This window comes from Chiloscyllium plagiosum, unplaced genomic scaffold (genome assembly GCF_037043375.1).
Source record: "Chiloscyllium plagiosum isolate Xiang-an unplaced genomic scaffold, Cpla_swu_hap1 HiC_scaffold_27, whole genome shotgun sequence".
Taxonomy (NCBI): Eukaryota; Metazoa; Chordata; class Chondrichthyes; order Orectolobiformes; family Hemiscylliidae; genus Chiloscyllium; species Chiloscyllium plagiosum.
The window spans coordinates 61,872,464-61,887,625 of record NW_028270165.1 but is presented as its reverse complement, the minus strand read 5'-3'; the positions used below and the strand labels follow the sequence as shown (position 1 = coordinate 61,887,625).

Below are 15,162 nucleotides of genomic sequence, written 5' to 3'. Positions count from 1 at the left end.
CAACGCCCAATGGAGGCAAAGTGGGCGGCGGGGCAGGGTGGGGCAAGGGCATAAAACAAAAAAGCCCACTGACTCTCCCACTGCACACACACTGTCAGAATGCACAGGGGTTCAGTCCTGGGAGTGACCCACAGCAGTTTCATCAAGAGGACCACACTTGATGAACAGATCTTGCACACCAGAATTATAATTTAAACAAGAACAAACAATTATGAATACCGCAAATTTACTAGGGCAAAGTTAAACAAGATAATCCAGTTAATAGCAATGATTTAAGCCTTATGATCAAGTCCTCCACCATCCCATAGACACAAAATTAAGGGGTAAATTAAGGAAGAGAATTTTTAAAATTATCAATTCAAGCAAACAGTTCCCAACAATGGATTGCCAAGCCGTTGGGGAATCCTTCGATGATGAGTTGTTCACAGGCACATAACTGTAAATTTAATTTCAATGTCACTGCTGAATGTGAATGGACACCCTGAAGTATTCAGCTATTTCTTACAGACTGGAGCCCGTTCCCAGACAGAGGCAATAATTCTTTAACTGGACAGAAAACACTAGAGAGAAAGCTCCTGGTCTCAACGAGCAGCAGCGCCCACTGGAAGCAAAGTTGCGGGGGTGGGGGAGCACGACGGCATAAAACAAAAAAATCCGACCGACTCTCCCACTGTAAGCACTGTCAGAATGGGCAGGGGTTCAGTCCCGGCAGTGATCCACAGCAGTTTCACCAGCAGAATCAGATTGTTGGGAGCACTGGTGTGCCCGCTGGTGCTTCTGCAAGGTGCAGAATGATGAGAACCTCCGCCTGCACTCGGGGCAGGTGAATGGCCTCTCCCCAGTGTGGACCCGCTGGTGCCTCAGCACGTGGGAGGAATTGCTGAAGGCCTTCCCGCACTCTGGGCAGGGGAATGGCCTCTTCCCCCGTATGGATCCGAAGGTGGGATGCCTGGGTAAAGCGCTTCTCACACTTGAGGCAGTAGAACGGGCTCTCCCCGGTGTGGACCCGCTGGTGCCTCAGCAGGGCAGAGGAATTGCTGAAGGTCTTCCCGCACTCAGGGCAGCTGAAGGGCCTCTTCCTAATGTGGATCCGCTGATGGCTCATCAAGTGAAAACATCAAGACAGACATCTCTGAATTATGGATACCTCCACCTGAAAGTTAGTATCTTTCACGACATCTAGGAGTGAGTAAGTCTGATTTTGGGAAGCAAAAAAGTATCAATTCAGGCGGGTGGAATTGCTGAAGCCCTTTCCGCACTCAGAGCAGGTGAACAGTCTCTCCCCGGTGTGACTGCGCCCATGCGTCTCCAGGTCAGATGGGAAACGGAAGCTTTACCCACAGTCGCCACACTTCCACGGTTTCTCCACGGGACGGGATTCCTTAGGTTTCTCCATGACCGAAGCTTCACCTGCACACAAACGCGTGTACAGCACCTCTCTGCCATGAATTCCTCCTCCCAGTCTGTATAACATTTACTGGCTCCACAGTCAGAGTGCTGCAACAGTAGTGTCTCTCTTCCAGTCTCACTGATGTTGAAAAAGTACTGAAACAGGAACCAAAAAGCTTGGTTTCTTCTCACTGAATCATGGTCGAAAATTGTTATAGTCCCGATGGATTCAGTGACTGTCAGACATTGACGTGAAATTGAGGACAGCAAATGCTGGAGAGTCAGAGTCAAAGTGCAATGCTGGAAAATCATAGCAGATCAGGCAGCATCTGAGGAGCAGCAGAGTCAATGTTTCAGGCAAAGCCCTTCATCTATTGATATGGAAACTTCCGTCTTCAGATCTTCAAATAATCTGTAAAAAGAGATTACAAAAATTATCACTCTCAGTCCAGGTTAGAAATTCCAAACAAGCAATTCTACTTTCTGCAGAACACTCTTTTCTTTTTCCACAAAATTGAAAGCACCATCCACCCCCTCTCACCCCTCTATTCTCACTCCGCTCAAACTAATTCTCCCGATGGTACTGATTCAGGATCTTACAGAGACCGAAAAGTGAAAACATCAAGACAGACACCTCTGAATTTTGGATCCCTCCACCTGAAAGTTAGTATCTTTCACGATATGAAGCAGTGAGTAAGTCTGATTTTGGGAAGCAAAAAAAGTACCAATTCAGGATGAACCTTCAATGCAGCTTCTTGAGAAACAACCAGACACGGAATGGTTAACATCTGGGGAGGTGGAGGAAATGGGATATCAAGGCATTGGCACCGACACCAGACAGAAACTGAACATACAGGCATGGCAAACATTATGGGCAAGCCAGAGTCATAGAGATACACAACACAAAAACTGGTCCTTCGATTCAACTATCCGTGCCGACCAGATAACCTAAATTAATCTGGTCTCATTTACCAGCACTTGGCCCATATCCCTCTGAACTCTTCCTATTCATATATCCATCCAGACGCCTTTTAAATGTTATAATTGGACCTACATCCACTACTTCCTCCGGCAGATCATGCCTTACACTTGCCTCTCTCACGCCAAACATACTACCCTCCTGTTCTGGACTTCTCTCATCCCTGGGAAATGACCTTGTCTATTTAACCTATCCATGCCTTGCATGACTCTATAAACGTCCGTAAGGTCACCCCTCAGCCTCTGGTATACCGGGGTAAACAGCTCAAGCGATGCACTGCGTGTACTTTTAGCTTCACACTCGCTGAACCTTCCTCCCGTGTAAAACAATGTTTCCCTCCCCAACACTGTCCATGGGAAAAGCCAAGAGTGCTGAGACTCTGGAGTTGGGGGAATGCCACGTAGAATTCCTACAATGTGGAAACACGCCATTCAGCCCAACAAGTCCACACAGACCATCCAAAGTGTAACCCATGCATACAATTTCACCTATCGCATTACACTACACTTACTGCACACTCTGGGCCCATTTAGTATGGTCACTTCTCCCGAAACCGCACATCGTTAGACTTTGGGAGGAAACCAAAGCAGCCGGAGGAAACCCACGCAGACATGGCAGGGAGAATGTGCAAACGCTCATGTGCGGGCGACTCCGCACAGACAGTCGCCCCAAGGCTGGAATCGAACGCGTGTCCTTGGTGCTATGAGGCAGCAGTGCTCACCACTGATCCATCGTGCAAACTACGTATGCAAAAAGAGGTGGGGACTGTGAACTTTGTTAATTGTACCACACAGTGGATTGTTGAGTAAGGTTAAATCTCACGCGATCCAGGGAGAGCTAACCACTTGGGTACAAAATTTAGAAACGCATTGTTGTAGATGCTGGAATCCTTCCTGAAAACAACAAATGCTAAAGATCACAGTGGGTCAGGCAGCGCTGTGCTACTCTATGACCGGATAGTGTGGATGTGGAAATGATGTTTCCACTAGGAGAAGGGTTGAGGATGCCAAGTCATTGAGGGCATTTAAGACAGAGATAGGTTCTTGATTAGTAAGGGGTCAAGGGTTATGAGGAGAAGGCAGCAGAATGGGATGGAGAAATATATCAGCCATGATCGACTGGTGGAGTAGACTCGATGGGCCAAATGGCCTCATCCTGCTCCTGTGTATTATGGTCTTAAAGCGGAGCAGTAGTCTTAAGAGGTTCTCACAAACTATTTCAGAATCCTGAAGAGGAGTTGTTGGACTGGAAACCTTATCTCTGCTTTTTCTCCACATATGCTTCCAGTCCTGCTGAGTTTTTCCAGTGTTCTCAGTTTTTGTTTCAGTTTTCCAGCATCCACAGTTCTTTGTCTTATTTATCGCAGTCATTTCTTGCCTTTCCCAAGTGTCTGGAACTTCATCTCCCTGATCTACAAACTGTTCACTTACCCTAGAAGTGACCACTACCTCCTTATCAGAGTAGACCCCTTTTTTGCAAAATGATTGTTCAATTCTGTGACCAAAATAATTGCATTCGTAGTTACTTACACGAGGGACTCTCAATATCTCAGGCAAGAACACAGCCAGATTTTTTTCAGACAGTACATTTATGTGATTTGCTACAAATCCCTATTCCCGACTTTACCAGCGTGCTGCTGGGAATGGAGGGTTTGAGTTAAGAAGAAGCTGGGACATTTTTCCAACGAAGCCTAGCAAGTTGACAGATAACTTTATCGAGATTTTTAAAATCAGGAGAGATATAGATAAGTTGTCATTTCCAGGAGGCTCAGAATATTTCATTGCTCCAGAAGGTTTAAAAGGGGGTCAAAGATTCAGCAGAAATCGAGCAGAGCTGAGAACAGACAACATTTAACTCTGTTTGAACAGGGAGACCAAAGGACAGAGAAATCAGGACCTGAAATTCGAGCTGACACCAGACGACCATGTTATCAGTGCTTTGACAATGGTAATTCTGGGCGGGGCAGGTTGAATGATGAATTGAATAGTAGCTTCCTCAACGAGACTGTGCGTGCCGGTCCGAGCCTGTCTCTATGGCGCAACTGGTCAGTGCGTTCGGCTATTAACCGGGAGGTTGGTGGTTTGAGGCCACACCGGGACGGAGCGTTTGTTGTTCTCGTTTCTAGGCTGCAAAGATGCGTGTTTTTAATGGTGTCAGGAAAATGTTTCCCAAACGGAAATCTTTTCCACTGAGGAAGCACAAAGGGATTTCTGAATTGATTGAATTTCTAACGTAAAGGACTGCGGATGCTGACAGTCCGAGACAGAAAGCGAAACTGCTGGAGCAACTCAGTAGGTTTGGCTGTACCTGGATGAGGAAAAAAAAAGTTCTGAAATGTTGTCTCTGATTCTCTTTCGACAGTGGTTCTGTATTGGTGGGCCTAATAGCGAATGCGATGGACATGAAATCCATTGCGGTTTCCCCACGCAGGTGTGAACCCTGCCGACTACAGTTGAGAACTGTCGTCAAAAAGAAAGGGAGATTGCTCCACGGCTTTTTTAAAGATGCAAATCAGTGGAGGAGTTGGAATATTTCAATCACGTTGTGACTGGTCGGGAATCTGCAACCCACTGCCTGTCAGGGTGGAACAAGCAGATATCCACAGAGCTGCTTTTGAGGATATGAGCCAAGAGTTTGGAAATGAGACTAGAACAGTGAGGGGCGTGAAGTCGTGATCGAAATGAAGCAGGCACCTGAGGCCGAAGGTGTTTTATTTCCCAATGAAAGATACTGCTTCACAAAGTTGGGACTATGGAAAGGAAGCAGTGACGGTGATTATCTTTGGCTGTTCCTCTTGTGAATGTTCCCATTGCTGCGCATGTCCGTGTTAACGTCAGAACTCTGCAACCTGGCGGCGTCAGGTCCGCACAGTGCCAGGGGCGCAATGGATGACGCATCTGACTCCACCTTCCTGTTTGAAATGCAGCTCACAGCTTCTTCACACACCCCAATTAATCTTTCTCATTGTCCTGAAGCCGGCATACGGTTTGAATTCCCGATCTGCGGGAATGGGAATCTTTTCACTGTCTCGCGTCAGTAAGTGTCCCTGAGAACATCAGAGTCACGTCACAGCGCTGTCAGAGGAGGGGAAGCTGAAATAGCCCCACACGCTGCTCATGGACACATTTCACTTTCCCCAACTCACCGCCCCAACCACTGCGGCTTCTGGGAGTGGAAAGGGAAGAAACGCCAAAACTCAGTCTCAGCTTTGTAAATCTTCAGGAAATAAGAAAACTGATTATCCCTTCCGGTCTTCCATCCTGGCCTGACAGCGTTGATTTTAAATGGCTGTCCAGTTAGTGCCGATTCGTTTTGGCTGAAAAAATCTTCCTTATCTCATCCCAGCATTTCTTGCCACAGAGAACTGTGCGGCAGAGTTCATGTATTTCCTTGTATGGTATTTTGTAAATAACATTCGTTTGCGGGTTGTTTGTATAGGGTATTTAAGGTTCACTAGCCGTTGTTTAATGCTGAGAGGGTTGAGTTATCTGGAAATCATTTCACAGATGTCTTTAATGTAAAGTAATGTGGCTAGGGTTTCTGCAGACGTTGTGTCTGCTAGTGTCAGTTTGTTGATGTGAAATCGTCACACTGGGTTTATTGGGTAGGCAAAAGTGGGGACCGCAGATGCTGGAAACCAGAGTTCAGATCAGAGTGGTACTGGAAAGGCACAGCAGTTCAGACAGCTTCCGAGGAGCAGGAAATTCGACATTTCGGGCTTAAGCCCTTCATCAGGAATAGAGGCAGGACGCTTCCAGGGATGGCGAGATAAATTGGGGGGTGCTGGGTCGAAGGTAGCAAAGAGTACAATAGGTGAATGGGGGTGGGGATGGAGGTGACAGGTCAGAGAGGAGGGTGGAGCGAACAGTTGAGAAGGGAGATTGGCAGGTAGGACAGGTCATGAGGACAGCGCTGAGCTGGAAGGTTGGAACTGAGGTAAGGTGGGGGGAGGGGAAATGAGGAAACTGGTGAAGTCCACATTGATGTCCTGGGGTTGAATTTATCCGAGGCGAAAGATGGGGCGTTCTTCCTTCAGGCATCGGGTGGGGAGTGAGCGGCGATGGAGGAGGCCCAGGACCTGCATGTTCTTGGCAGAGTGGGAGGGGGGTTGAAATGTTGGGCCAGAGAGTGATGGGGTTGATTGGTGCGGGTGTCCTGGAGATGTTCCCTCAAGCGCTGTGACTTGACTCTGCGAGGAGTCTCCAGTCTCCCCGATGTAGAGGAGACCGCATCGGGAGCAATGGATACAAGCAATGACATTGGTGGAAGCCTTCTCACGATCGTGGCCCAGGTTCGATCTCCGGGCAGGGAAGCAATTTACATTAGAGCTGTGATGAAGCGCTCCTGTCTCCCTGGTGGTCTAGTGGTTAGGATTCGGCGCTTTCACCGCTGCGGCCCGGGTTCGATTCCCGGTCAGGGAAGTATTTCTCAGTGGATCTTTTGCCAACAAATTCTCCTTAAATGCGCTGTAGAGTTCCTTATTGGTCTTCGTCGTTACTGGCTCCTGCAGTGTGTATTGCCTCGTTGAAATAGTGTCCTGATTCAGGCTTGTTTGTATGTGTAGGGATCATTGCTTCTGTAGCTAAGTACTTGGTTCGTGTGTGTTGTTTTCCTGTAAACGCTGTTTTGAATTTACCATTGACTGTTCGCTCTACTGTGACATCTAGAAATCGCACTTTGTTGTTGTTCTCCTCTTTTGTGAATTTGATGCCAGTAAGGATATTGTTGATGGTGTTGTAGGTTTCCTCTAATTTGATTCATTTTTTGATGACAAAAGTGTCATCACTGTGGCGGACAACAAAGTTTGGGTTGGATCGTTGGAAGGGCTGTTGGTTTGAGCCTCTGCATTATTGCTTCTGCTCGGAATCCTGATACTGGTGGTTTCATGGGTGTTACGTTGATTTGTTTGTTGGGTTTGTTACTGAATATGAAGTGGGTGGTTAAGGCACAGTTCCACGAGGTGGATAGTGCTATCTTTGCTGATGAAGTTGGTGCTGTGTTTGTGTCTTTGGTTCTTCGAGTAGTGTCTCCAGTTTTCTTTGGCCACGTTGATGTTAATGGATGTGAACAGGGCTGTTATGTCAAAGGACATCATTATTCCATCCTCTTCTAACTTAGTGTCTTTGGTGTTCAGGAATTCTTGGATGGAATAAATGGAGTGGCGTGAATCTTCGACTTGGTGTTTTAGTCTTCAGTGGAGGCCTTTGACTAGTCTGTATATTGGTGTTCCAAGTAGTGAGACTAAGGCCTGAGGGGGGCTCCTGGTTTGAAAAGGAGGAGAACAACAACAAAGTGCCATTCTTAGATGTCACAGTAGAGCGAACAGTCAATAGGGAACTTCACACTAGCGTCTACAGAAAAACAACACACGCAAACCAAGTGCTTAACCACAGAAGCAATCATCCCAACACCCACAAACGAAGCTGCATCAGGACATTATTTCAATGAGCCACTACACATTGCATATAGAGGATTATAAAATCATGAGGGATACGGATGAGGTGAACAGCAGGTGTCCTTTCCCCCAGCTGGGGGTTTCAGGATCAGGGAGCAAATATTTTGAGGTGAGTAGAGAAAGATTTTATAAAGACAGGACAAAGATCGTTTTTTAAGAGAGTGGTCTGAGTGCAGAATGAATGTCCAGAAGAAGTCATAGAGTCATAGAGATGTACAGCACAGAAACAGACTGTTTGGTCCAACTTGTCCATGCCGACCAACTATCCCAACCCAGTCTCGTCCCACCTGACAGCACACGGCCCCATATCCCTCCAAACCCTTCCTATTCATATACCTAACCAAATGCCTTTTAAATGTTGCAATCGTACTAGACTTCACCACTTCCTCTGGCAGTTCATTCAATAAACGTACAATCCTCTGCGTGAAAACGTTGCCCCTTAGATCTCTTTTGTATCTTTCCCCTCTAATGCTAAACCCATGCCCTCTCCTTCTGGACTCCCCCACCCCTGGGAAAAGACTTTGTCTATTTATCCTATCCATACCCCTCATGATTTTATACACGTACAGTTACAACGTTTAAAAGACATTTGGATAAGTACATGAATATGAAAGGTTCGAAGGTTTATGGGCCAAACACTGGTAGGTGGGACGAGTTTAGTTTGAGAACATACTCAGCATGGAAGAGTTGGATGAAGGGTCTGTTCAGTGCTGTCATACTCTGTGACCGACCTGTACTGGTCTTAAAACCATTTTCTTACCTCCCCCCATAACAATCCACTTCTTTGTTGTTCAAAACTCAGATGAATTTAGCCTTGAATATGTTTAATGACCCCACTTCTGAACTGAATTCCTCTTCGTAATATACCACTTGCCTCGCTCATTGCCTGCTGCATCTGCCCGACAACTGGCATTGACTGGTGTGGAGGGACTCTGAGACCCCTTTGTACATCCATACATCATTCCTGATGAAGGGCTTGTGTCCGAAACGTTCACTGTCCTGCTCCTCAGATGCTACCTGACCTGTTCTGCTTTTTCAGTGCCACATTTTTCGACTTTCACCTCTAGTCCTCACTTTCTCCACATTCCAATATATCACCATTTAAACAATGCACTGTTTTTTTTAAACAGGCAAGGCGATAACTTCACATTGCGGCACTGCACTTGCCATGTGTTTGCCAATTGAGACACAGACCTGGACCAACTTCGGGAAGAGGCAAAACACTGAGTTCTGAACAAAAACCGTAACACACTCAAAACATCGGCTCTGTTTACCTTTCCACAGATGCAGCTCGACCCGGTGGCTTTCTGCAGTATTCGCCGTGTTTGAAGTGATAGAAAACAATGCTAATTCTGGGCGGGGCAGGTTGAATTATGAATTGAATAGTAGCTTCATCAACGAGACTGTGCTCCTGATGCTCAGACCTGTCTCTGTGGCGCAATTGGTCAGTGCGTTCGGCTGTTAACCGGAAGGCTGGTGGTTCGAGACCACCCAGAGACGGAGCGTTTGTTGTTCACGCTCCAACCGCTTTCTTGGCTGCAAAGATGCGCGTTTTTAATGGTGTCAGGAAAATGTTTCCCAAACGGAAATCTTTTCCACTGAGGAAGCACAAATGGGTTTCTGAATTGATTGAATTTCTAACGTAAAGGACTGCGGATGCTTACAGTCCGAGACAGAAAGCGAAACTGCTGGAGAAACTCAGTAGGTTTGGCTGTACTTGGATGAGGAAAAAAAAATTCTCAAATGTTGTCTCTGATTCTCTTTCTACAAATGCTGCCTGACCTGCTGAGTTGCTCCTGCAATTTCTGTATTTCTTTTTAACTGAACGTCCATTTCATCTTTCGGGATGAAACACCCAGACTCGCCATTTGCAGATATTTAACCCTTTCGAAACCTGTGAAGTGATTGGATTCAAACAAACTCTGCAATGATTCACTCTTTCTCAGCTCCACAGGCAGAGAGACCTGGGAAATGAAGCTGTCAGTGTGGTTCTGTATTGGTGGGCCGAGTGGTGAATGCGATGGATATGAAATCCATTGCGGGTTCCCCACGCAGGTGTGAACCCTGCCGACTACAGTTGAGAACTGTCGTCAAAAAGAAAGGGAGATTGCTCCACGGCTTTTTTAAAGATGCAAATCAGTGGAGGAGTTGAAATATTTCAATCACATTGGGACTGATCGGGAATCTGCAACCCACAGAGCTGCTTTTGAGGATATGAGCCAAGTGTTTGGAAATGAGACGAGAACAGTGAGGGGCGTGAAGTCGTGATCGAAATGAAGCAGGCACCTGAGGACAAAGGTGTTTTATTTGCCAGTGAAAGATACTGCTTCACAAAGTTGAGTCGATAGAAGGGAAGCAGTGACGGTGATTATCTTTGGCTGTTTACCTCTACCTCAAAAATTCGGCAGAATTTTAAAGTCACAATGAAAAGAAGTAAAAGTGACATTAGGAAGAACGTTTTCGTACAGGGAGTGTTAGGGTCAGTAAGTCCCTGTCTGACACTGACAAAGAGGAAGATTCAATGGACACAAAAGGGAATTCGGTGGTCACGTTCAGATGTGCAGACTTACGCTGAGAAGGCGAGAGAATGAAACGAATAGAGACACACGTTTACTTAAGTGTAGAACCAGCAGAGCGAAGGTGGGCCGCATGGCCTCCGTCTGCGCTGTGACACATGTTGTGATTCAGTGTGAAATCACAGTTCGACCAACAGAATGTGGGAATTTAGAAATAAGTTTATATTTACACAGCCTCCATACGTCTGCGAAACGGCATATTACACGGCAGCAGGGGAGGTCTTTGACATCAGGCTCGAACGTGCCTGCCGCGTGCCAGACGGAAACCTGAAGTGTTCTGTGGAAGGGGGACAGAGTGGCGCAGCGGGAGCGTGCTGGGCCCATAACCCAGAGGTCGATGGATCGAGACCATCTTCTGCTATTGTTCCATGTCACCTCGAGCTGCTTTTCTTTGGATCGGTGCTCTCTTCTGCAAGCTGCCTTTGCATCTACTTACCGAATGTCCAAAAGTAGCATATCGATGCACTCGCCAGATCCACTCAAATCAAGTGGCGTGGTTTTAGTGGTCTTTTGGTCTTCGTCGGTTTCCTCTGAATCGAATCGCAAACCCAGTTCTCTGCGATGCCAATCAGCTGGTAAAGTTGAAACACATGCCTTGTGGTTTCGTCCATTCCTTGCAGTAATTCGCCACCCTGGTTCAGACGAGAATGACAAACATGTCAGAAACCGCATCACGACTCAGACATAGTCCCCTACTATTAGGACGGATACCACCGATTGTGAATGACCTCAGAGAGAGAGACAAGTGACAGACAGTCGCCGTGGACTCGATGGGCTGAACGGCTTCTGTCTGGGCGAGAATGATGCTACGTGTTTATGCCGTCCCACTGCCTGTCTCTGGGACAGAGAGGCTGAGGGAGCAACAATGGTTCATTTTTAACCGTCCCTTCCGTGTTGGACTGCCTGCAGTCCCTCAGCTCAGGGCCGTGGGGATGACTCTCAGTGAGTGAAGGTTTCACTCGGATTCTCTTCATCTGGGACACTTGGGCCTCAGCAAAGAAAGCGATACCCACTTTGCAATAGACTTTCCGTAAGATTGCTGCGTGAAGACGATTTCTGAACACCAAGAAGGCTGCACAACAATGTGAATTTACCTGGGCGAAGAGTCCTCGGTGTCCATTTCTTTCTGTCCTGCCAGCACAGCATCTTTCTATCTCTCCGATAACAGACTATCTCTCCGAGAAAGTTCACAATCAAAGTTGTTCATGTTCCCCGCATTAATGTAACTGACACCTCTCACCCCAAGGGTTTCAGAGAGAGAGAGAGAGAGAGAGCAGAAGAGCGAATGGACTCTACCCGCACCCCACCCTACACCTCGTCCCACCCCCAGAACAACGTGCAAGTAGAAATGAAATGGTTTAATTATCCACCAGTGGAGGTAGTCCAGTTCCTGGGGATGAGACAAATATCAGCGCCCCGGGGACAGAATGACAAGCAGATGTTCTGGAAATGCTTTGCTGCTTGCAATTCTTGGAGCAATGTGGAATGTACTTCACACTGAGCAAGTTTCAGCTGGCTCAGAGTCTCCGATGTACATTGCTGTGTTTGCCGCCAGCTCAGAGAGAGAACAATAGGAAGGACGTAGGAGTGAATAACGATCCGCGTGAGAGGGCGAATAACTGTTAATGGAGACTGTTAGCGGCTAACAATACGTAGTGTGTCATAGCAGGGGTATCACATTTCCGACGCCCCTCCCCCAAGTCCCTCCTCCCTACCTTTTATCTTAGCCTGCTGGACAAACTTTCCCCATCCCTGAAGAAGGGCTTATGACCGAAAAGTCGATTCTCCTGTTCCCTGGATGCTGCCTGACCTGCTGCGCTTTTCCAGCAACACATTTTCAGCTCTGATCTCCAGCATCTGCAGACCTCACTTTCTCCTCAAAGTGTGTCATAGCAAACGAGGTGATAAGAAGGAGTCGTTTGTGTGGCAGGGGTCAAGGACATGGGGGAGTTCAGGCCCTAAAGTTATGGAACTCGATATTGAAGACCGGAGGGCTGTAAGGTCTCCAAGTGGAAAATGAGGTGTTGTTCTTTCATCTGGAGCGAGAACACTGCTGCAAGCCTGAGACAGAGATGTTGGCCAGGGAACAGGGTGATGTGTTAAAGTGGTGGAAATGTGCTGCTGGAAAAGCGCAGCAGGTCAGACAGCATCCAAGGAACAGGAGAATCGACGTTTCGGGCATAAGCCCTTCTTCAGGGATGGGGAAAGTTTGTCCAGCAGGCTAAGATAAAAGGTAGGGAGGAGGGACTTGGGGGAGGGGCGTCGGAAATGTGATAGGTGGAAAGAGGTCAAGGTGAGGGTGATAGGTCAGACTGGGGTGGGGGCGGAGAGGTCGGGAAGAAGATCTCAGGTTAGGAAGGCGGTGCTGAATTTGATGGATTTGACTGAGACAGGGTGGGGGGAGGACAAATGAGGAAACTGGTGAAATCCGAGTTCATCCCTTGTGGTTGGAGGGTTCCTTGCCGGAAGATGAGGCGTTCTTCCTCCAACCGTCGTTTTGTTGTGGTCTGACGATGGAGGAGTCCAAAGACCTGCATATCCTTGGTGGAGTGGGAGGGGGAATTGAAATGTTGAGCTACAGGGTGGTTGGGTTGGTTGGTCCGGGTGTCCCAGAGGTATTCTCTGAAACGCTCTGCAAGTAGCCGGCCTGTCTCCCCAATATAGAGGAGGCCACATCGGGTGCAGAGGATGCAATAGATGATATGTGTGGAGGTCCAGGTGAATCTGTGGCGGATATGGAAGTTTCCTTTGGGGCCTTGGAGGGAGGTGAGGGGGGAGGTATGGGCGCAAGTCTTGCACCTCCTGCGGTTGCAGGGGAAGGTGCCGGGAGTGGAGGTTGGGTTGGTGGGGGGTGTGGATCTGACGAGGGAGTCACGGAGGGAGTGGTCTTTACGGAATGCTGATAGGGGAGGGAAATATATCCTTGGTGGTGGGGTCCGTTTGGAGGTAGCGGAAATAATGGCGGATAATGCGCTGTACATGGAGATTGGTGGGGTGGTAGGTGAGGACCAGTGGGGTTCTGTCCTGTAGGCGGTTGGAGGGGCGGGGTTCAAGGGCGGAGGAGCGGGAAGTGGAAGAGATGCGGTGGAGGGCATCGTCGACCATGTCGGGGGGGAAAATTGCGGTCCTTGAAGAAGGAGGCCATCTGGGTTGTGCGTTTTTGGAACTGGTCCTCCTGGGAGCAGATGCGGCGGAGTCGAAGGAATTGGGAGAATGGGATGGCGTTTTTACAGGGGGCAGGATGGGAGGAGGTGTAGTCCAGGTAGCTGTGGGAGTCGGTCGGTTTGTAGTAGATGTCCGTGTTGATTCGGTCGCCTGAGATAGAAATAGAAAGGTTGAGGAAGGGGAGGGAGGAATCTGAGACTGTCCAGGTGAATTTGAGGTCGGGGTGGAAGGTGTTGGTGAAGTGGATGAACTGTTCAACTTCCTCGTGGGAGCACGAGGCGGCGCCGATACAGTCATCAATGTAGCGGAGGAAAAGGTGGGGGGTGGGGCCAGTGTAGTTGCGGAAGATGGATTGTTCCACATATCCTACGAAGAGGCAGGCATAGCTGGGGCCCATGCGGGTGCCCATGGCTACTCCTTTCGTTTGGAGGAAGTGGGAGGATTGGAAAGAGACGTTGTTCAGGGTGAGGACCAGTTCAGTTAGTCGAAGGAGGGTGTCAGTGGAAGGGTACTGGTCGGTACGGCGGGAAAGAAAGAAGCGGAGGGCTTTGAGTCCTTCGTGATGGAGGATGGAGGTGTACAGGGACTGGATGTCCATGGTGAAAATAAGGCGTTGGGGACCGGGGAAGCGAAAATCATGGAGCAGGTGGAGGGCATGGGTGGTGTCCCGAACGTAGGTGGGGAGTTCTTGGACTAAGGGGGACAGGACGGTGTCAAGGTACGCAGAGATGAGTTCGGTGGGGCAGGAGCAGGCGGAGACAATGGGTCGGCCGGGGCAGTCAGGTTTGTGGATTTTGGGCAGGAGGTAGAAGCGGGAGGTGCGGGGTTGTGGGACTATGAGGTTGGAGGCGGTGGATGGGAGATCACCCGAGGTGATGAGGTTATGGACGGTCTGGGAGATGATGGTTTGGTGGTGGGGGGTGGGGTCATGGTCAAGGGGGGGTGGGGTCATGGTCATGATGTGTTAAAGTGTCAGGCAACCGCAAGGTCAGGGCCATTATTTCTGCGGGCAGAACCGGGATGTTCTGCGAAGCAGTCACCCAGTTTATGCTTCATTCTACATTGGGGAAACGACACTGTGAGCAGCGAATGGAGTGGACTAGGTTGTGGCAAAAGTGCTGCTTCACCTGGCAGGTATGTTCGAGCCCTTGGATATTCAGGAGGGAGCAGGTAAATGGGCAGGTGTTACACATTCGGCGGTTGCAGGGGAAAGTGCCTTGGCACTATGGGAGGTGGGTGTGGGGTGTTGCGAGTGAAGGAAGAGTGGAACCGAGGTGGAACCCCTGGCACAACGGGTGCGTGTTGCGACCATAACCCAGCTGAGAAAGCATTCTCTCCTATTCACTCAATGTCGTCTTTAGCAGCTTTCTGGTATAACAGCGCTCTGTTCTGCACCTCGCCTTCTTATCTGCACAATGTTTCCTCATTTCCCCTTCCCCCACCTCACCCTAGTTCCAAACTTCCAGCTCAGCACTGTCCCCATGACTTGTCCGGACTAGTCCTACCTGCCTACCTCCTTTTTCATCTATCCACTCCACCGTCTCCTCCCTGACCTATCACCTTCATCCCCTCCTCCACTCACCCATTGTACTCTATGC

The 15,162-nt window shown here is 48.6% G+C and overlaps 1 protein-coding gene and 1 non-coding gene across 2 annotated transcripts in view; both read left to right on the top strand.

Annotated features, from left to right (window-relative positions):
* The window catches only part of LOC148144394 (uncharacterized), a 121,084-nt gene that overhangs the window by 78,656 nt on the left and 27,266 nt on the right, over positions 1–15,162 (top strand). The window lies entirely within an intron of this gene.
* trnae-uuc (transfer RNA glutamic acid (anticodon UUC)) lies at positions 6,718–6,789 on the top strand. The gene has a single exon. It is a non-coding gene; the product is annotated as a tRNA-Glu (tRNA).